This window comes from Ranitomeya imitator, chromosome 7 (assembly GCF_032444005.1).
Source record: "Ranitomeya imitator isolate aRanImi1 chromosome 7, aRanImi1.pri, whole genome shotgun sequence".
In the NCBI taxonomy this organism is placed as follows: Eukaryota; Metazoa; Chordata; class Amphibia; order Anura; family Dendrobatidae; genus Ranitomeya; species Ranitomeya imitator.
In genome coordinates, this window is record NC_091288.1 from 63,519,780 (window position 1) to 63,547,370 (window position 27,591).

Below are 27,591 nucleotides of genomic sequence, written 5' to 3' on the forward strand. Positions count from 1 at the left end.
AGAACCTCAGAAATCCTATACGGACCAATGAAACGAGGTTTAAACTTAGGAGAGGAGACCTTCATAGGAATATGACGAGAAGATAACCAAACCAGATCCCCAACACGAAGTCGGGGACCCACACAGCGTCTGCGATTAGCAAAACGTTGAGCCCTCTCCTGGGACAAGGTCAAATTGTCCACTACATGAGTCCAAATCTGCTGCAACCTGTCCACCACAGTATCCACACCAGGACAGTCTGAAGACTCAACCTGTCCTGAAGAGAAACGAGGATGGAACCCAGAGTTGCAGAAAAATGGCGAAACCAAGGTTGCCGAGCTGGCCTGGTTATTAAGGGCGAACTCAGCCAAAGGCAAAAAGGACACCCAGTCATCCTGATCAGCAGAAACAAAACATCTCAGATATGTTTCCAAGGTCTGATTGGTTCGTTCAGTTTGGCCATTAGTCTGAGGATGGAAAGCCGAGGAAAAAGACAAGTCAATGCCCATCCTACCACAAAAGGCTCGCCAAAACCTCGAAACAAACTGGGAGCCTCTGTCAGAAACGATATTCTCTGGAATACCATGTAAACGAACCACATGCTGGAAGAACAATGGCACCAAATCAGAGGAGGAAGGCAATTTAGACAAGGGTACCAGATGGACCATCTTAGAAAAGCGATCACAGACCACCCAAATGACTGACACCTTTTGAGAAACGGGAAGATCTGAAATAAAATCCATAGAGATATGTGTCCAAGGTCTCTTCGGGACCGGCAAGGGCAAAAGCAACCCACTGGCACGAGAACAGCAGGGCTTAGCCCGAGCACAAATCCCACAGGACTGCACAAAAGTACGCACATCCCGCGACAGAGATGGCCACCAAAAGGATCTAGCCACTAACTCTCTGGTACCAAAGATTCCAGGATGACCAGCCAACACCGAACAATGAACCTCAGAGATAACTTTATTCGTCCACCTATCAGGGACAAACAGTTTCTCCGCTGGACAACGATCAGGTTTATTAGCCTGAAATTTTTGCAGCACCCGCCGCAAATCAGGGGAGATGGCAGACACAATTACTCCCTCCTTGAGGATACCCGCCGGCTCAGACAAACCCGGAGAGTCGGGCACAAAACTCCTAGACAGAGCATCCGCCTTCACATTTTTAGAGCCCGGAAGGTACGAAATCACAAAGTCAAAACGGGCAAAAAACAGCGACCAACGAGCCTGTCTAGGATTCAACCGCTTGGCAGACTCGAGATAAGTCAAGTTCTTATGATCAGTCAATACCACCACGCGATGCTTAGCTCCTTCAAGCCAATGACGCCACTCCTCGAATGCCCACTTCATGGCCAGCAACTCTCGGTTGCCCACATCATAATTTCGCTCAGCAGGCGAAAACTTCCTGGAAAAAAAAGCGCATGGTTTCATCACTGAGCAATCAGAACCTCTCTGCGACAAAACAGCCCCTGCTCCAATCTCAGAAGCATCAACCTCGACCTGGAACGGAAGAGAAACATCTGGTTGACACAACACAGGGGCAGAAGAGAAACGACGCTTCAACTCTTGAAAGGCTTCCACAGCAGCAGAAGACCAATTGACCACATCAGCACCCTTCTTGGTCAAATCGGTCAATGGTTTAGCAATACTAGAAAAATTGCAGATGAAGCGACGATAAAAATTAGCAAAGCCCAGGAACTTTTGCAGACTTTTCAGAGATGTCGGCTGAGTCCAATCATGGATGGCTTGGACCTTAACAGGGTCCATCTCGATAGTAGAAGGGGAAAAGATGAACCCCAAAAATGAAACCTTCTGCACACCAAAGAGACACTTTGATCCCTTCACAAACAAAGAATTAGCACGCAGGACCTGAAAAACCGTTCTGACCTGCTTCACATGAGACTCCCAATCATCCGAGAAGATCAAAATGTCATCCAAGTACACAATCAGGAATTTATCCAGGTACTCTCGGAAGATGTCATGCATAAAGGACTGAAAGACTGATGGAGCATTGGCAAGTCCGAACGGCATCACTAGATACTCAAAATGACCCTCGGGCGTATTAAATGCAGTTTTCCATTCATCGCCTTGCTTAATTCGCACCAGATTATACGCACCACGAAGATCTATCTTGGTGAACCAACTAGCCCCCTTAATCCGAGCAAACAGATCAGATAACAATGGCAAGGGGTACTGAAATTTAACCGTGATCTTATTAAGAAGGCGGTAATCTATACAAGGTCTCAGCGAACCATCCTTCTTGGCTACAAAAAAGAACCCTGCTCCCAATGGCGACGACGACGGGTGAATATGCCCCTTCTCCAGGTATTCCTTCACATGACTGCGCATAGCGGTGTGCTCAGGCACGGATAAATTAAACAGTCGACCTTTTGGGAATTTACTACCAGGAATCAAATTGATAGCACAATCACAATCCCTATGCGGAGGTAGGGTATCGGACTTGGGCTCATCAAATACATCCCGGTAATCAGACAAGAACTCTGGGACTTCAGAAGGGGTGGATGACGAAATTGACAGAAATGGAACATCACCATGTACCCCCTGACAACCCCAGTGGACACCGACATGGATTTCCAATCTAAAACTGGATTATGGACTTGTAGCCATGGCAACCCCAACACGACCACATCATGCAGATTATGCAACACCAGAAAGCGAATATCCTCCTGATGTGCAGGAGCCATGCACATGGTCAGCTGGGTCCAGTACTGAGGCTTGTTCTTGGCCAAAGGTGTAGCATCAATTCCTCTCAATGGAATAGGACACTGCAAGGGCTCCAAGAAAAACCCACAACGCTTAGCATATTCCAAGTCCATCAAATTCAGGGCAGCACCTGAATCCACAAATGCCATGACAGAATACGATGACAAAGAGCAGATCAAGGTAACGGACAGAAGAAATTTTGACTGTACCGTACCAATGGTAGCAGACCTAGCGAACCGCTTAGAGCGCTTAGGACAATCAGAGATGGCATGAGTGGAATCACCACAGTAGAAACACAGACCATTCAGACGTCTGTGTTCTTGCCGTTCAACTCTGGTCAAAGTCCTATCGCACTGCATAGGCTTAGGTTTAATCTCAGGTAATACCGCCAAATGGTGCACAGATTTACGCTCACGCAAGCGTCGACCGATCTGAATGGCCAAAGACATAGATTCATTCAGACCAGCAGGCATAGGAAATCCCACCATGACATCTTTAAGGGCTTCAGAGAAACCCTTTCTGAAAATCGCTGCAAGCGCAGCTTCATTCCATTGAGTGAGTACAGACCACTTTCTAAATTTCTGACGATATACCTCTATCTCATCCTGACCCTGACACAAAGCCAGCAAATTTTTCTCTGCCTGATCCACTGAATTAGGCTCATCGTACAGCAATCCGAGCGCCAGGAAAAACACATCAATATTACTTAATGCAGGATCTCCTGCCGCAAGGGAAAATGCCCAGTCTTGAGAGTCGCCACGCAAAAAAGAAATAATAATTCTCACTTGTTGAGCTGGGTCACCAGAGGAGTGAGGTTTCAAGGCCAGAAACAGTTTGCAATTATTTTTGAAATTCACAAACTTGACTCTATCACCATAAAACAAATCAGGAATAGGAATTCCTGGTTCAAACATAGGCTTCTGAACCACCAAATCTTGAATCTTTTGTACATTTATAACGAGATTATCCATTGAAGAGCACAGACCTTGAATGTCCATGTCCACACCTGTGTCCTGAACCACCCAAATGTCTAGGGGAAAAAAAAGGCAAAACACAGTGCAAAGAAAAAAAAATGGTCTCAGAACTTCTTTTCTCCCTCTATTGAGAATCATTAGTACTTTTGGCTTCCTGTACTGTTATGATAGGCAATTCGGTACCACAATGGACATAGCGGTCAGAGCACATACAGTGATCTGACAATAACCCAAAATCATAGAACGAGCTCTGAGACGTGGGAACTCTGCAGACCGCAATCCCTAATCCTCTTCAAACAACACTAGAGGCAGCCGTGGATTGCGCCTAACTCTGCCTATGCAACTCGGCACAGCCTGAGAAACTAACTAGCCTGAAGATAGAAAATAAGCCTACCTTGCCTCAGAGAAATACCCCAAAGGAAAAGGCAGCCCCCCACATATAATGACTGTGAGTAAGATGAAAAGACAAACGTAGGGATGAAATAGATTCAGCAAAGTGAGGCCCGACTTTCTTAACAGAGCGAGGATAGGAAAGATAACTTTGCGGTCTACACAAAACCCTAAAGAAAACCACGCAAAGGGGGCAAAAAGACCCTCCGTACCGAACTAATGCCACAGAGGTACACCCTTTGCGTCCCAGAGCTTCCAGCAAAACAATTAGACAAGCTGGACAGAAAAAATAGCAAACAAATAGCAAAGAAGAACTTAGCTATACAGAGCAGCAGGCCACAGGAATGATCCAGGGAAAAACAAGTCCAACACTGAAACATTGACAGAAGCTAGGATCAAAGCATTAGGTGGAGTTAAGTAGAGCAGTACCTAACGACCTCACCACATCACCTGAGGTAGGAAACTCAGAAGCCGCAATACCACTTTCCTCCACCAATAGAAGCTCACAGAGAGAATCAGCCGAAGTACCACTTGTGACCACAGGAGGGAGCTCTGCCACAGAATTCACAACACAAGACCTTTTCATAGGAAAGCTAGGTGTCAGCCGGGCAAGGTGGGGCAAAAGATTTCGAAATCCAGTTGTGGTTCATTTTAATGAAGGTTAGATCATCTACATTTTGGGTAGCCAGACGAGTCCTTTTTTCTGTTAGTATTGAACCTGCAGCACTGAATACTCTTTCTGATAGGACACTAGCTGCCGGGCAAGCAAGCTCCTGCAATGCATATTCTGCCAATTCTGGCCAGGTGTCTAAGGCTACGTTCACATTAGCGTTCCGCTAATGTGCGTCGCTGTTGCGTCGGCGACGCAGCGGCGACGCGCCCCTATGTTTAACATGGGGGACGCGTGCGTTTTTTGTTGCGTTTTCCGACACGTGCGTCGTTTTCGACGCTAGCGTCGGACGCAAGAAAATGCAACAAGTTGCATTTTTCGTGCGTCCGATTTTCGTCAAAAAACGACGCACGCGTCGCAAAATGCAGCGTTTTTGCGTGCGTTTTTGGTGCGTCGTGCGTTGCGTCGCCGACGCACCGGCGCGCAACGCTAATGTGAACGTAGCCTAATTTGGATGCCCAGTAATCAAATGGGAATGACGGTTGAGGGAGAACGTCGATAAGGGATGAAAAATAGTTTGTAACCATACTGGACAAATGTTGTCTCCTGTCACTTTGAATTGATGCTGCAGTACCTGTCCTGTCTGCGGTCATAGCAAAATCACTCCACAACCTGGTCAGAAAACCCCTCTGGCCAACGCCACTTCTGATCTCTGCCCCTCTAACACCTCTGGTCTGCTGGCCCCTGCAGCTCGTGTGAGAACGATCACGGGCGCTGTGTGCAGGGAATGCCAGAAGCAAACGGTCAACAAGAGTTGATTGTTTGGTTGCTAATATTAGTTCCAAGTTCTCATGTGGCATTATATTTTGCAATTTGCCTTTATAGCGAGGATCAAGGAGGCAGGCCAACCAGTAATCGTCATCGTTCATCATTTTAGTAATGCGTGTGTCCCTTTTGAGGATACGTAAGGCATAATCCGCCATGTGGGCCAAAGTTCCAGTTCTCAAATCTGCGGTTGTGCTTGGTTGAGGGGCAGTTTCAGGCAAATCCACGTCACTTGTGTCCCTCCAAAAACCAGAACCCGGCCTTGCCGCGCCAACAATTTCCAGTGGCCCCGGAAAAGCTTCCTCATTAAAAATATAATCATCCCCATCATCCTCCTCGTCCTCCTCCTCCTCTTCGCCCGCTACCTCGTCCTGTACACTGCCCTGGCCAGACAATGGCTGACTGTCATCAAGGCTTTCCTCTTCCTCAGCTGCAGACGCCTGATCCTTTATGTGCGTCAAACTTTGCATCAGCAGACGCATTAGGGGGATGCTCATGCTTATTATGGCGTTGTCTGCACTAACCAGCCGTGTGCATTCCTCAAAACACTGAAGGACTTGACACATGTCTTGAATCTTCGACCACTGCACACCTGACAACTCCATGTCTGCCATCCTACTGCCTGCCGTGTATGTGTATCCTCCCACAAAAACATAACAGCCCGCCTCTGTTCGCACAGTCTCTGAAGCATGTGCAGTGTTGAGTTCCACCTTGTTGCAACGTCTATGATTAGGCAATGCTGGGGAAGGTTCAAAGAACGCTGATAGGTCTGCATACGGCTGGAGTGTACGGGCGAACGGCGGATATGTGAGCAAAGTCCACGCACTTTGAGGAGCAGGTCGGATATCCCCGGATAACTTTTCAGGAAGCACTGCACCACCAGGTTTAAGGTGTGAGCCAGGCAAGGAATGTGTTTCAGTTGGGAAAGGGAGATGGCAGCCATGAAATTCCTTCCGTTATCACTCACTACCTTGCCTGCCTCAAGATCTACAGTGCCCAGCCACGACTGCGTTTCTTTCTGCAAGAACTCGGACAGAACTTCCGCGGTGTGTCTGTTGTTGCCCAAACACTTGATAGCCAATACAGCCTGCTGACGTTTGCCAGTAGCTGCCCCATAATGGGAGACCTGGTGTGCAACAGTGGCAGCTGCGGATGGAGTGGTTGTGCGACTGCGGTCTGTGGACGAGCTCTCGCTTCTGCAGGAGGACGAGGAGGAGGAGGAGGGGGTGCGAACGGCTACAGCCAACTGTTTCCTAGACCGTGGGCTAGGCAGAACTGTACCAAACTTGCTGTCCCCTGTGGACCCTGCATCCACAACATTCACCCAGTGTGCCGTGATGGACACGTAACGTCCCTGGCCATGCCTACTGGTCCATGCATCTGTTGTCAGGTGCACCTTTGTGCTCACAGATTGCCTGAGTGCATGGACGATGCGCTCTTTAACATGCTGGTGGAGGGCTGGGATGGCTTTTCTGGAAAAAAAGTGTCGACTGGGTAGCTCGTAGCGTGGTACAGCGTAGTCCATCAGGGCTTTGAAAGCTTCGCTTTCAACTAACCGGTAGGGCATCATCTCTAACGAGATTAGTCTAGCTATGTGGGCGTTCAAACCCTGTGTACGCGGATGCAAGGCTAAGTACTTCCTTTTTCTAACCATAGTCTCATGTAGGGTGAGCTGGACTGGAGAGCTGGAGATCGTGGAACTAGCGCGGGTGCCGGTGGACATGGCAGACTGAGTGACGGTGGGAGATGGTATTGTTGCCGCCGGTGCCCTAGATGCAGTGTTTCCTACTACGAAACTGGTGATTCCCTGACCCTGACTGCTTTGGCCTGGCAAAGAAACCTGCACAGATACTGCAGGTGGTGCGGAAAATGGTGGCCCTACACTGCCGGAAGGGATGTTGCGTTGATGACTAGCTTCATTGGCCGAGGGTGCTACAACCTTAAGGGACGTTTGGTAGTTAGTCCAAGCTTGCAAATGCATGGTGGTTAAATGTCTATGCATGCAACTTGTATTGAGACTTTTCAGATTCTGCCCTCTGCTTAAGGTAGTTGAACATTTTTGACAGATGACTTTGCGCTGATCAATTGGATGTTGTTTAAAAAAATGCCAGACTGCACTCTTTCTAGCATCGGATACCTTTTCAGGCATTGCAGACTGAGCTTTAACCGGATGGCCACGCTGTCCTCCAACAGGTTTTTGCTTTGCCACGCGTTTTGGGCAAGATACGGGCCCGGCAGATGGAACCTGTTGCGATGTTGATGCCTGCTGCGGCCCCTCCTCCTCCGCTTCAGAACTGCTGCCACCTGCACCCTGTTCCCCCAATGGCTGCCAATCGGGGTCAACAACTGGGTCATCTATTACCTCTTCTTGTAGCTCGTGTGCAACTTCGTCTGTGTCACCGTGTTGGTCGGTGGTATAGCGTTCGTGATGGGGCAACATAGTCTCATCAGGGTCTGATTCTTGATCATTACCCTGCGAGGGCAATGTTGTGGTCTGAGTCTAAGGACCAGCATAGTAGTCTGGCTGTGGCTGTGCATCAGTGCACTCCATGTCAGATTCAACTTGTAATGGGCATGGACTGTTAACTGCTTCACTTTCTAAGCCAGGGACGGTATGTGTAAAGAGCTCCATGGAGTAACCCGTTGTGTCGCCTGCTGCATTCTTCTCTGTTGTTGTTTTTGCTGAAGAGGACAAGGAAGCGACTTGTCCCTGACCGTGAACATCCACTAACGACGCGCTGCTTTTACATTTACCAGTTTCACGAGAGAAGGCAAAAGAGCTAGAGGCTGAGTCAGCAAGATAAGCCAAAACTTGCTCTTGCTGCTCCGGCTTTAAAAGCGGTTTTCCTATTCCCAGAAAAGGGAGCGTTCGAGGCCTTGTGTAGCCAGACGACGAACCTGGCTCCACAGCTCCAGACTTAGGTGCAATATTTTTTTTCCCACGACCACCTGATGCTCCACCACTACCACTACCCTCATTACCAGCTGACAATGAACGCCCCCGGCCACGACCTCTTCCACCAGACTTCCTCATTGTTTTAAAAACGTAACCAAACTAACGGTATTTGTTGCTGTCACACAACTTACACGGTGAGCTATAACTTCAGTATGATTTAGCTACCCCTTTACAGGTGGGTGAGACCACAACGAAAATCAGGCACAATGTTACACACTCTGTTTTGGTGGCACCAAATGAGAGAGATGCCACACACGCAGGACTGTCACTGAAGCACAAATGTAAATATTAATCTCCCACTGTTTTTTTTTATTTATTTATTTTTTTTTCAGGGAGACTTTAGAAACAAAATAAAATAAAATGATTTTTTCTGGAAGAATTTAGAAACCAAATATCATAAAATGATTTTTCCAATGACAATTTAGAAACCAAATAAAAAAAAAAAAAAAAAAAGGCTTTCTATGCCCCACTGAGTGAGAGATGCCACACACAGGAGTCAGGAGTGGCACACAAGCCCAGAGGCCAATATTGTTCTCCCAATGATTGATGTAGTGATTTTTTCAGGTAGATTTTGGAACCCAAATCAAGCAAAAAAAAATAATAGGCTTTCTATGGCCAACAATTGGAGAGAGAGAGAGAGATGGCACACCCAGGTGTCAAGACTGGCACACAAGCAGAAAGGGCAATATTAATCTCCCACTGATTTGATTTTTTTTTTTTTCAGGGAGACTTTAGAAAAAAAAAATAATAGAATAAAATGATTTTTTCAGGAAGAATTTAGAAACCAAATAAAATAAAATGATTTCTTCAGGGAGAATATAGAAAACAAATAAAACAAAAAATAGGCTTTCTATGGCCCACTGAGTGAGAGATGACGCACACAGGAGTCAGGAGTGGCACACAAGCCCAGAGGCCAATATTTTTCTCCCAATGATTGATGTAGTGATTTTTTCAGGTAGATTTTGGAACCCAAATCAAGCAAAAAAAATAATAGGCTTTCTATGGCCCACAATTGGAGAGAGAGAGAGAGATGGCACACCCAGGAGTCAAGACTGGCACACAAGCAGAAAGGGCAATATTAATCTCCCACTGATTTTTTTTTTTTTTCAGGGAGACTTTAGAAAAAAAAAATAATAAAAAAAACCGATTTTTTCAGGAAGAATTTAGAAACCAAATAAAATAAAATGATTTTTTCAGGAAGAATTTAGAAACCAAATAAAATAAAATGATTTCTTCAGGGAGAATTTAGAAAACAAATAAAACAAAAAATAGGCTTTCTATGGCCCACTGAGTGAGAGATGACGCACACAGGAGTCAGGAGTGGCACACAAGCCCAGAGGCCAATATTTTTCTCCCAATGATTGATGTAGTGATTTTTTCAGGTAGATTTTGGAACCCAAATCAAGCAAAAAAAATAATAGGCTTTCTATGGCCCACAATTGGAGAGAGAGAGAGAGAGATGGCACACCCAGGAGTCAAGACTGGCACACAAGCAGAAAGGGCAATATTAATCTCCCACTGATTTTTTTTTTTTTTTCAGGAAGACTTTAGAAAAAAAAAATAATAAAAAAAACCGATTTTTTCAGGAAGAATTTAGAAACCAAATAAAATAAAATGATTTTTTCAGGGAGAATTTATAAAACCAAAAAAAAATAAAAAAAATAGGCTTTCTATGGCCCACTATTTGTGAGAGAGATGGCACGCTCAGGACTGGCACACAAGCCCAGAGGCCAATATTAATCTCCCACTTTTTTTTTTTTTTTTTCAGGGAAAATTTATCAACCCAATAAAAAAAATAATAAATAGGCTTTCTATGGCCCACTATCTGAGAGAGAGAGATGGCACGCTTAGGACTGGCACACAAGCCCAAAGGCCAATATTAATCTCCCTTTTTTTTTCAGGGAGAATTTATAAAACCAAAAATAAAAAATAAATAGGCTTTCTATGGCCCACTGAGTGAGAGATGGCACAGACAGGGATGGCACTCTAGCAGAAATGCCAATCTTAATCTCCCACAAAAAAAAAAAAAAAAAAAAAGGAACTGTCCTTCAATTACTATCTCCCTGCAGTAATCTCAGCCAGCTATGGCAGGCAGCAATAAGGAGTGGACTGATGCACAAATTAAATAAAAAGTGTGGACAAACAAACAAGATAGCTGTGCAGAAAGGAAGGAACAAGAGGATTTGTGCTTTGAAAAAAGCAGTTGGTTTGCACAGCGGCGTACACACAGCAATGCAGCTATCAGGGAGCCTTCTAGGGCAGCCCAATGAGCTACAGCGCTGAGGGGAAAAAAAAAAAAAAAATGTAGCTTCCACTGTCCCTGCACACCGAAGGTGGTGTTGGACAGTGCAAATCGCTACAGCACAAGCGGTTTGGTGGTTAATGGACCCTGCCTAACGCTATCCCTGCTTCTGACGAAGCGGCAGCAACCTCTCCCTAAGCTCAGATCAGCAGCAGTAAGATGGCGGTCGGCGGGAACGCCCCTTTATAGCCCCTGTGACGCCGCAGACAGCAAGCCAATCACTGCAATGCCCTTCTCTAAGATGGTGGGGACCAGGACCTATGTCATCACGCTGCCCACACTCTGCGTTTACCTTCATTGGCTGAGAAATGGCGCTTTTCGCGTCATTGAAACGCGACTTTGGCGCGAAAGTCGCGTACCGCATGGTCGACCCCGCACAGGGGTCGGATCGGGTTTCATGAAACCCGACTTTGCCAAAAGTCGGCGACTTTTGAAAATGAACGACCCGTTTCGCTCAACCCTACTTACCATGTGTTGTGTGAAAAGTATCTGTGTTCAGTTCATCAGTATAGGCACAGAGTATACTCTTGTCATATAGTAACTCACCCTCATGGATTGTTCAAAAGCTGGGTATATATATATATATATATATATATATATATATATATATATATATATATTAGACTGTAGATGGTATATGCCTAGGTGGCAAGATAATATCACGCACGAATATTATTTTATTAAACCCTGAGAGGATTCAGGAATAGGCCTTGCATGTTCAGAGTCTAGTAAGGACTCAGATCCAGATGTATGAGGAGTATATGACGCTTGTGGTTGGAACTGCGTTGTTTAAAGTGATATACATCTTATTGTTCAGGAAAGTGTGCATCAACATCAGGACAGAACAGAGAGTTGTGGTTCAGCTTATTGCATTGGAAGCAGGATTGCTGGCTATCATAGTAGAGCAGTGGGATCCAGCTAAATTAATACATAACAGCGCTGAAGATCGTGGTCACTACCTTTGACAGCTGTTATGGGTGCTAGGCACACCAGGTCAAGACAGACAATGGATCCAAGATATAAGATGAAGGACCTGGTGCGTCTTGAGCATGGTCAGAAAGCAGTTAAGAAATACCGCTAACATTCTTGAAAGAGCAGAAATGCAAAGGAATGGATGTTTGGATGCTGAGAGATGGAAATGTTTGAGTAAGGAGCATGCTGAATGGATCAATAAAAATGACTATGGGGTGCAAGTTTCAGCATGGATCAGAACCTTTGAACGACATGGTCTGTTTTTAAATACTGAGAATGAGAGAATGTATGGGAGGCAATCTGCAGCATCTCCACACACACAGGCAGCTCCCCCTTCACAAAGTCAGTCTGTGCCTGTATCTCTCCCCGCCTCTGTAAGGGCAAGGGATGAGACCAGCCCTCTTCTGACAGCAGACCCGAGAAGGACAAAGCTGCAGCCTTGACATTTGTTGCCAGTACAATACCCTACTTGCCTGGCTCATATAGCCACATCACCACCCCCTCACTTTCATCCCCAATGGAATTTCCAGCACCAGGATTCTGCCCTGGGCAGACCCCGGTGATATACCAACAGCCATGGGTGCTGGTTATGGGGGAGGCTGATATCCATGTCTCCACAGATGCAAAATAGCTCACTTGCAAATGATGCTTCTCTGTTATGATACGGGGGTTTAGGAGCAACATGGAACGAGCTCTGAAGGAAGTGGTCACTGTACTGACCGCAGTCCCTAAGCTCAACACAACACTAGAAGTAGCCGTGGAATGCTCCTAACACTCCCTAGGCATCTCGTCACAGCCTAAGAGCTAACTACCCCTAAAGATAGAAGCAGGAAAGCTATCTTGCCTCAGAGAAAATCCCCAAAGGATAGATTAGCCCCCCACAAATAATGACTGTGAGTGGAGAGGGAAAAGACATACACAGAATGAAACCAGGATGAGCACAGGAGGCCAGTCTAGCTTGATAGATAGGACAGGATGGAATGCTGTGCGGTCAGTATAAAACACTACAAAAATCCACGCAGAGTTTACAAAAAATCTCCACACCTGACTAAAGGTGTGGAGGGTAAATCTGCTTCCCAGAGCTTCCAGCAAGACAGAATTAATTCATACTGATAAGCTGGACAAACATAGAAAGCACTGAACGGATAGGTCCACAATCTGTGAACAGAACAGAGCAAGCAAGAACTTAGCTTTGCTGAACTGGTCAGGAAAACCGGGAAATCCAAAGAGATGTGAATCCAACCAGAAACCATTTTCAAGTGGCACTGGCTGAAGAAAGAGCCAGACCTAAATAGCCGAGCAGAAGAGAAGATAAGTGGAGGCAGCTGATGACAGCAAACTCCAAGGAGCAGCCATACCACTAGAAACCACAAGAGGGAGCCCAAGAGCAGAACTCACAAAAGTGCCACTTACAACTACCGGAGGGAGCCCAAGAGCGGAATTCACAACACTTCTCCTCCTCTATACTCATTACCCTGGGTTGTCGCAGGGGTCTACAATTTCTCCACTCCAGTAAGGAACAGCCCCAACTACAAAATTTTATTTCTACGGTATGGAGAAATGAGGAAAGGGTTGATTGTGACTTGTAGGATCGCTACTTCCAACAGGTGGCGCTATAGAGTTCAAGTTCTCTTTTTCTCTGTAGAGGCAATTTGCATATTAAATTTCCCAGAGGAGCATTGCACGGCAAATAAGCCTCCTTACCTTGACAAACCAGAGCTGTTAATCAAAACGGTTTCCTTACAAATTTCCTTGTACCACAAAGGATGCAAAGTGTCAAAAGATAAACTGCAAATAGCAAAATAACAGGTTATTTTCTTAGGTATTTGCATTTCACCTCAGCTGAAACACATAACACCACAAAGGAAAAAGGCCGTAAGCCAAGCAATCGAGCCCACTTCAATCAGTACACTGAGAACATTCCTAGGGCTGTTCGGCTACAGTAGAGAATGGATTCCTGCTGCATCACAATTGATGCAGCCTATCTTTAATGTGTTGTCCACATACAACAAAGGACAGCCATACCAGCTGACCCCAGAAGCAAAAGCGGGGATCAGGGATCTGAAGGAAGTCATTCTCTCAGCCCAGCACTAGGAAATCCAAATTATGACCTCCTTTTCTGTTTGTACTGTCATGAATCGGGGGGACATGGTAAGGGTGTACTGTTTTTAACACAGCCACTTGCCAATGTGCAAGAGACACCAATTCCTGATGCACAGCTAGAATTTTATGTACAGTAGTTGGGTCACAGTTTTACCAGGATGGTGTACCTCATACAGGTTATGCAATAGTTTACCAACATGAGGATGGACCTTCTACTACTCCAGAGCCTGCAAGATCAGGCCTCTGCACCAGAAAAAGAAGAATGGCAAAAGCACTCAGGTGTTAAAAAAGAGTAAGGACTGTGGAAAGCAGGCAGTAAGTATGGCCAGCCTAGGGCACTATTCTTCATTATGTGTGCCCTTTCTCATGGACTGATGCATCTGTCTAAGAACACTATGGTAAGTCAGGTAAAAGCTAATTGGGTATTCCATTATGCTGCTGCTAAATTCTTACAGGGACGCATAATCTGTGTATGCCTAAATGGGAGGAACAAAATGGTAAAAGTGTCACCAAAATGCACAGCCAGACCATTGTACCCATTTCAGCTACCCCAAATTGATTTCACACAGCTTCCAAAAGCAGGCATCTATGAATATGTGTTGTTATGCATTGACTAGGTGACTTTTTTTTAATAATATACCATATATACTCGAGTATAAGCCGAGATTTTCAGCCCAAATTTTTGGGCTGAAAGTGCCCCTCTCGGCTTATACTCAAGTCACGGTTGGCGGCAGGGTCGGCGGGTGAGGGGGAGAGGGCGCTGAGGCATACTCACCTAGTCCCGGCGCTCCTGACGCTGCCCCTGCCTGTCACACTGTCTCCGGGTGCCGCAGCTCTTCCCCTGTTCAGCGGTCACGTGGGATCGCTCATTAGAGAAATGAATATGGACTCCACTCCCATAGGGGTGGAGCCACATATTCATTCCTCTGAGCGGTGCCAGTGACCGCTGACAGGAAGAGCTGCGGCACCCAAAGACAGTGTGACAGGCAGGGGCAGCGTCAGGAGCGCCGGGACTAGGTGAGTATTTTATATTCACCTGTCCGCGTTCCACACGCCGGGCGCCGCTCTGTCTTACCGGCGTCTCTGCGCTCTGACTGTGCAGGTCAGAGGGCGCGATGACGCATATAGTGTGCGCGGCGCCCTCTGCCTGATCAGTCAGTGCAGAGAGACGCCGGGACGAGACGCCGGGAGCTGCAAGCAAGAGAGGTGAGTATGGCATTTTTTTTAAAATTATTGCAGCAGCAGCAATGGCACAGCTTTATATGGAGAATCTATGGGGCAAAAATGAACGGTGCAGAGCACTATATGGCACAGCTATGGGACAATAATGAACGGTGCAGTGCACTATATGCACAGCTATGGGGCAAGAATGAACGGTGCAGAGCACTATATGGCACAGCTATGGGGCAATAATGAACGGTGCAGAGCACTATATGGCACAGCTATGGGGCACTAATGAACGGTGCAGAGCACTATATTGCACAGCTATGGGGCAATAATGAACGGTGCAGAGCACTATATGGCACAGCGATGGGGCAATAATGAACGGTGCAGAGCACTATATGGCACAGCTATGGGGCAAGAATGAACGGTGCAGAGCACGATATGGCACTGCTATGGGGCAAGAATGAACGGTGCAGAGCACTATATGGCACAGCTATGGGGCAAGAATGAACGGTGCAGAGCACTATATGGCACAGCTATGGGGCAATAATGAACGGTGCAGAGGACTATATGGCACAGCTATGGGGCAAGAATGAACGGTGCAGAGCACTATATGGCACAGCTATGGGGCAATAATGAACGGTGCAGAGCACTATATGGCACAGCTAAGGGGCAATAATGAACGGTGCAGAGCACTATATGGCACAGCTATGGGGCAATAATAAACGGTGCAGAGCACTATATAGCACAGCTATGGGGCAAAAATGAATGGTGCAGAGCACTATATGGCACAGCTATGGGACAATAATGAATGGTGCAGAGCACTATATGGCACAGCTATGGGACAATAATGAATGGTGCAGAGAACTATATGGCACAGCTATGGGGCAAGAATGAACGGTGCAGAGCACTATATGGCACAGCTATGGGGCAAAAATGAACGGTGCAGAGCACTATATGGCACAGCTATGGGGCAAGAATGAACGGTGCAGAGCACTATATGGTACAGCTATGGGGCAATAATGAACGGTGCAGAGCACTATATGGCACAGCTATGGGGCAAGAATGAATGGTGCAGAGCACTATATGGCACAGCTATGGGGCAATAATGAACGGTGCAGAGCACTATATGGCAAACCTTTCTATGGTACATCTAGGGGGCAATAATGAACGGTGCAGAGCACTATATGGCACAGCTATGGGGCCATAATTAACGGTTTGGAGCATCTATTTTTATTTTTGAAATTCACCGATAGCTGCTGCATTTTCCACCCTAGGCTTATACTCGAGTCAATAAATTTTCCCAGTTTTTTTTGGCAAAATTAGGGGGGTCGGCTTATACTCGGGTTGGCTTATACTCTAATATATTCGGTAATTGATTATTTGTATGATACTCTAAATTATTTGAATTTGCCTACATGAAACAACTTATTGTTATTACAAATCAGCATTACAAGGTACATTATTATCTCACAGCCTCTCAAGGAGGTTTCTATCAGCTGGTAGGACCTGCATGCTGCAACTACATAGATCCTTCAGGACTAATGAGAGGTACCCATGATATAGAATAAGCTGAAATGATAAAGGATAGTGTGTGAAAAATTAATTCACTCGATGATTTACACCTCCCCGAAAGGCTATCATTGTTATGGACTGACCTGATTGGAGTAGTGATATTGCAACCACTAGGGGCAGCACCAGGCAGGTAGTATAGTCTGGAATCACCAAGGAGTCAATACGCAGGAACAGCAATGTAGTTTGAAGGAATTAGCAGGAATCGTAGTCAAGGAAGCCGGGGGTCATTTCCCAGGAGCAGCAGTATCGTTTAAAGGAGTAGAAGGTGGAAGAAAGCTTGAAAAAAAAAAGGCAGGTAGCTCAATAATCACGCAGGGAACTGAGAGCAAGGCCAAGTTTAAATAGGGTGTGCAATCAGAATGCACCAATCAGGAACTCAGGGTGGTAACAGCAAGAAACTCAGGGAGGAGACATCAGCAACAACATAGGTTCAAGTATTTGGATAAGCATGGAACTGTCCAGCGAGCTGAATAGCTCAGAAGGAAGAGCTGCTGACTGGTGCACAGGAGCTGCTAGGTTTGAATCCTGACACTCCTGGTCAAATCCCTTGAACCTGTTCAAAGGAATAGGTGGATGGGTAAAGGGTCTAATTAATTTCCCAATTCAAGCAGTGTTTGGGATAGTATTATTGCAGTGATGATAAAGTAATTTGTTATGCTTATAAAGAAAATTCTCAGTTCTAATTGCAAATGTTTTCCAGGTAAACATAAAGCTAAAATCAATACTGACACTGAGATAAAGCAAACTCAAATGATGAGTACCTTAATAACTGCACGCCAACGTGAAGGCATATTCTGCGAAAAACTGATTGTATGTATTGTAGAAGATCGATCGTCAAGAGATAAGAACCCACAGAGAACTCACAAAGACAATATAGACTATGAATTATACTAACAAATAAAACCTATATTCTATTTTCTAACACATATTTTAATATATTAACCCCTTAAGCCCCGAGGGTGGTTTGCACGTTAATGACCGGGCCAATTTTTACAATTCTGACCACTGTCCCTTTATGAGGTTATAACTCTGGAACGCTTCAACGGATCTTGGCAATTCTGACATAGTTTTCTCGTGACGTATTGTACTTCATGTTAGTGGTAAAATTTATTCGATATAACTTGCGTTTATTTGTGAAAAAAACGGAAATTTGGCGAAAATTTTGAAAATTTCGCAATTTTCCAAATTTGAATTTTTATACCCTTAAATCACAGAGATATGTCACACAAAATACTTAATAAGTAACATTTCCCACATGTCTACTTTACATCAGCACAATTTTGGAACCAAAATTTTTTTTTGTTAGGGAGTTATAAGGGTTAAAAGTTGACCAGCAATTTCTCATTTTTGCAACACCATTTTTTTTTAGGGACCACATCTCATTTGAAGTCATTTTGAGGGGTCTATATGAAAGAAAATACCCAAGTGTGACACCATTCTAAAAACTGCACCCCTCAAGGTGCTCAAAACCACATTCAAGAAGTTTATTAACCCTTCAGGTGTTTTACAGGAATTTTTGGAATGTTTAAATAAAAATGAACATTTAACTTTTTTTCACATAAAATTTATTTCAGCTCCAATTTGTTTTATTTTACCAAGGGTAACAGGAGAAAATGGACCCCAAAAGTTGTTGTACAATTTGTCCTGAGTACGATGATACCCCATATGTGGGGATAAACCACTGTTTGGGCGCATGGCAGAGCTCGGAAGGAAAGGAGCGCCATTTGACTTTTCAATGCAAAATTTACTGGAATTGAGATGGGACGCCATGTTGCGTTTGGAGAGCCCCTGATGTGCCTAAACATTGAAACCCCCCACAAGTGACACCATTTTGGAAAGTAGACCCCTTAAGGAACTTATCTAGATGTGTGGTGAGCACTTTGACCCACCAAGTGCTTCATAGAAGTTTATAATGCAGAGCCGTAAAAATAAAAAATCATATTTTTTCACAAAAATGATCTTTTTGCCCCCAATTTTTTATTTTCCCAAGGGTAAGAGAAGAAATTAGACCACAAAAGTTGTTGTGCAATTTGTCCTGAGTACGCTGATACCCCATATGTGGGTGTAAACCATTGTTTGGGCGCATGGCAGAGCTCGGAAGGGAAGGAGCGCCATTTGACTTTTCAATGCAAAATTGACTGGAATTGAGATGGGACGCCATGTTGCGTTTGGAGAGCCCCTGATGTGCCTAAACATTGAAACCACCCAAAACTGACCCCATATTGGAAACTAGACCCCCTAAGGAACTTATCTAGATGTGTTGTGAGAACTTTGAACCCCCAAGTGTTTCACTACAGTTTATAACGCAGAGCCGTGAAAATAAAAATTCTTTTTTTTTTCACAAAAATGATTTTTTTAGCCCCCAGTTATGTATTTTCACAAGGGTAACAGGATAAATTGGACCCCAAAAGTTGTTGTCCAATTTGTCCTGAGTACGCTGATACCCCATATGTTGGGGTAAACCCCTGTTTGGGCGCACCGGAGAGCTCGGAAGGGAAGGAGCACTGTTTTACTTTTTCAACGCAGAATTGGCTGGAATTGAGATCGGACGCCATGTCGCGTTTGGAGAGCCCCTGATGTGCCTGAACAGTGGAAACTCCCCAATTCTACCTGAAACCCTAACCCTAACACACCCCTAACCCTAATCCCAACGGTAACCCTAACCACACCCCTAACCCTGACACACCCCTAATTCTAATCCCAACCCTAATCCCAACCATAAATATAATCCAAACCCTAACCCTAACTTTGGCCCCAACCCTAACCCTAACTTTAGCTCCAACCCTAACCCCTAGCCCCAACCCTAACCCTAGCCCTAACCCTAGCCCCAACCCTAGCCCCAACCCTAGCCCCAACCCTAGCCCCGACCCTAGCCCTATCCCTAGCCCTAACCCTAGCCCTAACCCTAACCCTAGCCCTAACCCTAGCCCTAACCCTAGCCCTAACCCTAGCCCCAACCCTAACCCTAGCCCTAACCCTAGCCCTAACCCTAACCCTAGCCCTGATGGGAAAATGGAAATAAATACATTTTTTTAATTTTATTATTTTTCCCTAACTAAGGGGGTGATGAAGGGGGGTTTGATTTACTTTTATAGCGTTTTTTATATCGGATTTTTATGATTGGCAGCCGTCACACACTAAAATACGCTTTTTTTATAGCAAAAAAGTTTTTGCGTCTCCACATTTTGAGACCTATAATTTTTCCATATTTTGGTCCACAGAGTCATGTGAGGTCTTGTTTTTTGCGGGACGAGTTGACGTTTTTATTGGTAACATTTTTGGACACGTGACAGTTTTGATCACTTTTTATTCCGATTTTTGTGAGGCAGAATGACCAAAAACCAGCTATTCATGAATTTCTTTTGGGGGAGGCGTTTATACCGTTCCGCGTTTGGTAAAGTGGATGAAGCAGTTTTATTCGTCGGGTCAGTACGATTACAGCGATACCTCATTTATATCATTTTTTTATGTTTTGGCACTTTTTATACGATAATAGCTATTTTATAGAAAAAATAATTATTTTGGCATCACTTTATTCTCAGGACTATAACTTTTTTATTTTTTTGCTTATTATGCTTTGTTGCAGCTCATTTTTTGCGGGACAAGATGACGTTTTCAGCGGTATCATGGTTATTTATATCCGTCTTTTTTATCGCGTGTTATTCCACTTTTTGCTTGGCGGTATGATAATAAAGCGTTGTTTTTTTGGCTCGTTTTTTTTTTTTTTCTTACGGTGTTCACTGAAGGGGTTAACTAATGGGCCAGTTTTATAGGTCGGGTCGTTACGGACGCGGCGATACTAAATATGTGTACTTTTATTGTTTTGTTTTTTTTATAAAGAAATGTATTTATGGGAATAATATATTTTTATTTATTTATTTATTTAGTAATTTTTTTTATTTTTTATTTTTAACACATGTGGAAATTTTTTTTTTTAGTTTTTTACTTTGTCCCAGGGGGGACATCACAGATCGCCGATCTTACAGTTTGCACAGCACTCTGTAAGATCGGCGATCTCACTGACATCACTGCAGGCTTACCAGCACCTGCAGGCGACCCGGAAGTACTCCCTGCAGGACCCGGATGCAGCCCCGTGGCCATTTTGGATCCGGGGCCTGCAGGGAGAAGACGTTCGGTACAAGGTGAGCACATCACCTTGTACCGATCGTCTCAGGGAAGCACGCAGGGAGCCCCCTCCCTGCGCGATGCTTCCCTGTACTGCCGGCACATCGCGATCATGTTTGATCGCGGTGTGCCCGGGGTTAATGTGTCGGGAACGGTCCGTGACCGCTCCTGGAACATAGTGCCGGATGTCAGCTGCGATAGTCAGCTGACACCCGGCCGCGATCGGCCGCGCTTCCCCCGTGAGCGCGGCCGATCGCATATGACGTACTATCCCATCACTGGGAATTAAGTCCCAGGTCACCTGGACGGGATAGTACGTCATATGGGATTAAGGGGTTAATAAAAATGTCTATATTATATCATAAATACAGTATATATCTATATCATCGCCTCATATTAACTCCTTGGTAGAAATAGGAAATAGGAATAGAAGGTCTAACCCACAAGTATAATCTAAATGGATACGCAGTAAGACCGTTATCCCATGATATACATAGGATAAGCCATGTATTTAATGAAGTAGGGTTATCTTGCGACAGGAAGGGACATGTGAAAGAAATGGTTAATTTCTGTTTTGTTCTGAATAAAATACAAGCAAATAGAGTGTAATGCAAGAATGAACTATGTTCCAAGTTATCATCTGTCTACATGCAGATATTTTATGGCCTGATGGCTTTTCTTACAATTCCTAGAAATTGGTCAAGGACATCCTGTTGTTTCCAAATTCAAGGATGGTATAGGACAGCCATTCAAAATTCTGTGAATTCAGCCCAAATTCTCATGAGAACTTCAACCCTTGACCGAGGACACGTTGACATATGGAAAGTTCCCCACTTTATCATACAGTTAAGTTCATATATATTTGAACAGAGACAACATTTTTCTAATTCTGTTTATAGACACTACCACAATGAATTTTAACCCGTTAGTGTCAGAGCCAAATTTTTTAAATCTGACCAGTGTCACTTTATGTGGTAATAACTCTGGAACTCTTCAACAAATCCCAGTGATTTTGAGGCTGTTTTTTCTTGACACATTATACTTTATGATAATGGTAAATTTAGGTCGATATGTTTTGTGTTTATCTAAAATATCAGAAATTTGAAAAAAAATGTTAAGAAATTAGCAATTTTCTAACTTTGAATGATTATCCCATTAATTCAGATAGTCATATCACAGCAAAACATTAATAAATAACATTTCCCTCATGCCTGCTTTACATCAGCACTATTTGTAAAATGTTATTTTATTTTGTTAGCATTTTAGGAGGTTTAAAAATGTAGCAGTAATTTTCATTTTTCCAAGGAAATTTACAAAATTTATTTTTTTAGGGACTTATCCATGTTTGAAGTGACTTTGGGGCTCCTATATATAGGGAAACCCCCAAAAGTGATACCATTTTAAAAACAACACCCCCTGACCTATACAAACTGCAGTCAGGTAGTTTATTAAACCTTCAGGTGATTTTCGGGAATTAATTCAAAATGGCATGATAGGAATGAAAATGTGTATTTTTACCACCTAATGTCGCTAACTTCTGAACAGATTACAACAGCCGGCAGACTCCAAGACCGCTATGTGGTTGTGAATTGCCATGGCAAACATCAGGACCACACAATCATGATCTGACGGCACCACTTGGGATAAAGAGGAAGCCCCTACACTGTTAACCATTTATAATGATGTATCACTATTGACAGCGGCATCTAAGGGATTAAACAGATTTGGACGGTGCAAACACTGATCATGGCTGATGCAGCAAGTTGTCAGCTATAGTGTACAGCTGACAGCTGCTGGATTGTCTCCTGTATGGGGAGGCTATTCTCTTATATCTCAGGTCAGTTAAAATATGTATTGGCTGTCATTAAGGGGTTAAACAAAACAATTCAGATGCAGTTGAAGTTCAGACTTTCAGCTTTCATTTGAGGGTATTCACATTAAAATTGGATGAAGGGTTTAGGAGTTTCAGTTCCTTAACATGTGCCACCCTGTTTTTAAAGCGACCAAAAGTAATTGGACAGATTAAATCATTTTAAATAAAATGTTCATTTCTAGTACTTGGTTGAAAACCCTTTGTTGGCAATGACTGCCTGAAGTCTTGAACTCATGGACATCACCAGACGCTGTGTTTCCTCCTTTTTGATGCTCTGCCAGGCCTTCACTGCAGTGGTTTTCAGTTGCTGTTTGTTTGTGGGCCTTTCTGTCTGAAGTTTAGTCTTTAACAAGTGAAATGCATGCTCAATTGGGTTGAGATCAGGTGACTGACTTGGCCATTCAAGAATATTCCACTTCTTTGCTTTAATAAACTCCTGGGCTGCTTTGGTTTTATGTTTTGGGTCATTGTCCATCTGTAGTATGAAACGATGACCAATCAGTTTGGCTGCATTTGGCTGGATCTGAGCACACAGTATGGCTCTGAGTACCTAAGAATTCATTCGGCTGCTTCTGTCCTGTGTCACATCATCAATAAACACTAGTGACCCAGTGCCACTGGCAGCCATGCATGCCCAAGCCATCACACTGCCTCCGCCGTGTTTTACAGATGATGTGGTATGCTTTGGATCATGAGCTGTACCACGCCTTCGCCATACTTTTCTCTTTCCATCATTCTGGTAGAGGTTGATCTTGGTTTCATCTGTCCAAAGATTGTTCTTCCAGAACTGGGCTGGCTTTTTTAGATGTTTTTTAGCAAAGTCCAGTCTAGCCTTTTTATTCTTGATGCTTATGAGTTGCTTGCACCGTGCAGTGAACCCTCAGTATTTACTTTCATGCAGTCTTCTCTTGATGGTAGATTTGGATATTGATACGCAGACCTCCTGGAGAGTGTTGTTCACTTGGTTGGCTGTTGTGAAGGGGTTTCTCTTCACCATGGAGATTATTCTGCGATCATCCACCACTGTTGTCTTCCGTGCGCCCAGGTCTTTTTGCATTGATGAGTTCACCAGTGCTTTCTTTCATTCTCAGGATGTACAAAACTGTAGATTTTGCCACTCCTAATATTATAGCAATTTCTTGGATGGGTTTTTTCTGTTTTCTCAGCTTAGGGATGGCTTGTTTCACCTGCATGGAGAGCTCCTTAGACCGCATGTTTACTTCACAGCAAAACCTTCCAAATGCAAGCACCACACCTCAAATCAACTCCAGGCCTTTTATCTGCTTAATTGAGAATGACATAATGAAGGGATTGCCCACACCTGTCCATGAAATAGCCTTGGAGTCAATTGTCCAATTACTTTTAGTCCCTTTTAAAAACAGGGTGGCACATGTTAAGGAGCTGAAACTCCTAAACCCTTCATCCAATTTTAATGTGGATACCCTCAAATGAAAGCTGAAAGTCTGAACTTCAGCTGCATCTGAATTTGTTTTGTTTAAAATTCATTGTGGGAATGTCTATAACCAAAATAAGAAAAATGTTGTCTCTGTCCAAATATATATGGACTTAACTGTATGTAATCTATCTCCTGTCTCAGGATGTGCTTGACAACCAATTGCATAACTCATATTTCTACCAGATTACTATGTAATGCCTCATTTCCCTTTATTCTTGTACTATAAAAGATCATCCTGTTAATAAACTTCGAGGACAATTTGGAAAGACAACGAGCAGTCTGTCTCTCTGATTATTGCTTCATAGCTTTGGTACCCAAGACGGAATAAACCTGACGAGAAATAGAAATCCCTCCTTCTTTGACACTCAATATACAATGGGAAAAAAAGTATTTAGACGTTCACATTTGCATTTGGCTGCGTACTTCCTCCCTTAAACCCTGCCTATGCTCTGCCTACTTCCACATGCGTCCTGCAAACCCTATCTTTAACATTGGGTATGAAGGGACATGCGTTGTATGCGGATGCGTCCGCATGTGGCATTTTGACGTGCCCGCCCACCCTGTTCCCGTGTGGTGGGTTGGCACATCAAAATTCCACATGTGGACGCATCCGCATACAATGCATGTCCCTGCATACCCAATGTTAAAGATAGGCATGCAGGATGATGCAGGATGCATGCAGAAGTAGGCAGAGCTTATGGGAGGAAGTATGCAGCCATACGCAGACCTGCCAAACTCAAGTGTGAACTTAGCCTAGTCAGGCACCAATTGTTCAAGTTCTCCCACTTAAAAAGATGAGAGAGGCCTGTAATTGACATCATAGATAGACCACAATTATGAGAGTCAAAATGAGAAAACAAATCCAGAAAATCACCTTGTCTGATTTGGCAAGATTTATTTTTCAAATTATAGTGGAAAATAAGTATTTGGTCATTAACAAAAGTTCATCAATATTTTGTTATATATCCTTTGTTGGCAATGATAGAGGGCTAACGTTTTCTGTAAGTCTTCACAAGGTTGGCACACACTGTTGGTGGTATGTTGGCCCATTCCTCCATGCAGATCTCCTCTAGAGCAATGATGTTTTGGGCCTGACACTGGGCAACATGGACTTTAAACTCCCTCCAAAGGTTTTCTACGGGGTTGAGATCTGGAGACTGGCTAGGCCACTCTAGGACCTTCATATGCTTCTTACGAAGCCACTCTTTCGTTGCCCTGGCAGTGTGCTTGGGATCATTATCATGCTGAAAGATCCATCTACATTTCATCTTCAATACCCTTGCTGATGAAAGGAGGTTTGCACTCAGAATCTCACGATACATGTCCTCATTCATTCTTGCATGTGCATGGATTAGTCATCCTGGTCCCTTTGCAGAGAAACAGCCCCAAAGCATGATGTTGCCACCCCCATGCTTCACAGTAGGTATGGTGTTCTTTGGATGCAACACAGCATTCTGTCTCCTCCAAACACGACGAGTTCTGTTTCTACTAAACAGTTCTACTTTTGTTTCATCAGACCATATGATATTCTCCCAATACTGTTCTGGGTAATCCATCTGCTCTCTAGATAACTTCAGACGGGCCCAGACATTTACTGACTTAAGCAGCGGGACATGTCTGACACTGCAGGATCTGAGTCCCTGACAGTGTAGTGTGTTACTGATGGTACCCTTTGTTACAGTGGTCCCAGCTCTATGCAGGTAATTCACTAGGTCCCCCCATGTGGTTCTGGGATTTTTGCTTACCGTTCTTGTGATCATTTTGACCCCACGGGGTGAGATCTTGCATGGAGCCCCAGATCGAGGGAGATTATCAGTGGTCTTGTATGTTGTTCATTTTCTTATTTTTGTTCCCACAGTTGATTTCATCATACCAAGCTGCTTTCCTATTGCAGATTCAGTCTACCCAGCCTTGTGCAGGGCTACAATTTTGTTTCTGGTGTCCTTCAACAGCTCTTCTGTCTTCACCGTAGTTTAGTTTGGAGTTCAAACAGGTGTAATTACTATAGGTAATGAGTGGAGGACACAGGAGCCTCTTTAAGAAGAAGTTACAGGTCTGTACCAAACATCTTTGCAAGAATTTCAATATTGGCATTCAACAGTGAGATTAGTTTATAAGAATCATAAGATTAAGTGTCCTTCTAAGGCTAGGTTCCCATTGCGTTAGGGCAATCCGTTAAGCGCATAGCGCTAGCGGATTGCGCTAACGCAATGTTTATTTTGTGGCCGCGTTCGCCATCCCCGACAAAATGGGACAAAAGAATGGCACATCACTAGCGTGTGTCGAAAATGGCACGCGCTAGCGATGCGCTACAGGCAGAAATAACATTGCTGTCAATGGGTGCGCTAACGGACCCGATGCACGGTGTTAATTGCGACATTTTTGCCGTGCAACACTGTCCGTAGCGTTAACCCACTAACACAATGGGAACCTAGCCTAAGGCTTGCAGATCAAAATAATCAAGCCTTCAAACATTGAAGAACATATTCACCAGAAGACTCGCTACACTCATCAGGAGGGCGTTAAACTAGAAGAAGAGGGGACGGGAAGAAAAACATTAGACTTGAACAAAGAAGATCCAGGAAAACATACTCAGAAGGGAGGTAAGAACATTTCTAAAACAATCCACAGCGAGGAGATTGGAACAAAACAAAATCCTCTAAACTGCATGCTCGCAAACGCCAGAAGCCTGACAAACAAGATGGAAGAACTAGAAGCAGAAATATCTACAGGTAACTTTGACATAGTGGGAATAACCGAGACATGGTTAGATGAAAGCTATGACTGGGCAGTTAACTTACAGGGTTACAGTCTGTTTAGAAAGGATCGTAAAAATCGGAGAGGAGGAGGGGTTTGTCTCTATGTAAAGTCTTGTCTAAAGTCCACTTTAAGGGAGGATATTAGCGAAGGAAATGAGGATGTCGAGTCCATATGGGTCGAAATTCATGGAGGGAAAAATGGTAACAAAATTCTCATTGGGGTCTGTTACAAACCCCCAAATATAACAGAAACCATGGAAAGTCTACTTCTAAAGCAGATAGATGAAGCTGCAACCCATAATGAGGTCCTGGTTATGGGGGACTTTAACTACCCGGATATTAACTGGGAAACAGAAACCTGTGAAACCCATAAAGGCAACAGGTTTCTGCTAATAACCAAGAAAAATTATCTTTCACAATTGGTGCAGAATCCAACCAGAGGAGCAGCACTTTTAGACCTAATACTATCTAATAGACCTGACAGAATAACAAATCTGCAGGTGGTCGGGCATCTAGGAAATAGCGACCACAATATTGTACAGTTTCACCTGTCTTTCACTAGGGGGACTTGTCAGGGAGTCACAAAAACACTGAACTTTAGGAAGGCAAAGTTTGACCAGCTTAGAGATGCCCTTAATCTGGTAGACTGGGACAATATCCTCAGAAATAAGAATACAGATAATAAATGGGAAATGTTTAAGAACATCCTAAATAGGCAGTGTAAGCGGTTTATACCTTGTGGGAATAAAAGGACTAGAAATAGGAAAAACCCAATGTGGCTAAACAAAGAAGTAAGACAGGC

At 44.1% G+C, this 27,591-nt stretch overlaps 1 protein-coding gene across 1 annotated transcript in view; it reads right to left on the reverse strand.

Annotated features, from left to right (window-relative positions):
- Nucleotides 1–16,778, reverse strand: part of LOC138645858 (putative methyltransferase DDB_G0268948) — a 115,140-nt gene extending 98,362 nt beyond the window's left edge. Inside the window, exon 1 of the mRNA XM_069735363.1 lies at nt 16,660–16,778. The gene's annotated coding sequence lies outside the window, so the exon portion shown is untranslated. The remainder of the gene's footprint in view (nt 1–16,659) is intronic.
- Nucleotides 16,779–27,591: the final 10,813 nt, after the last annotated feature.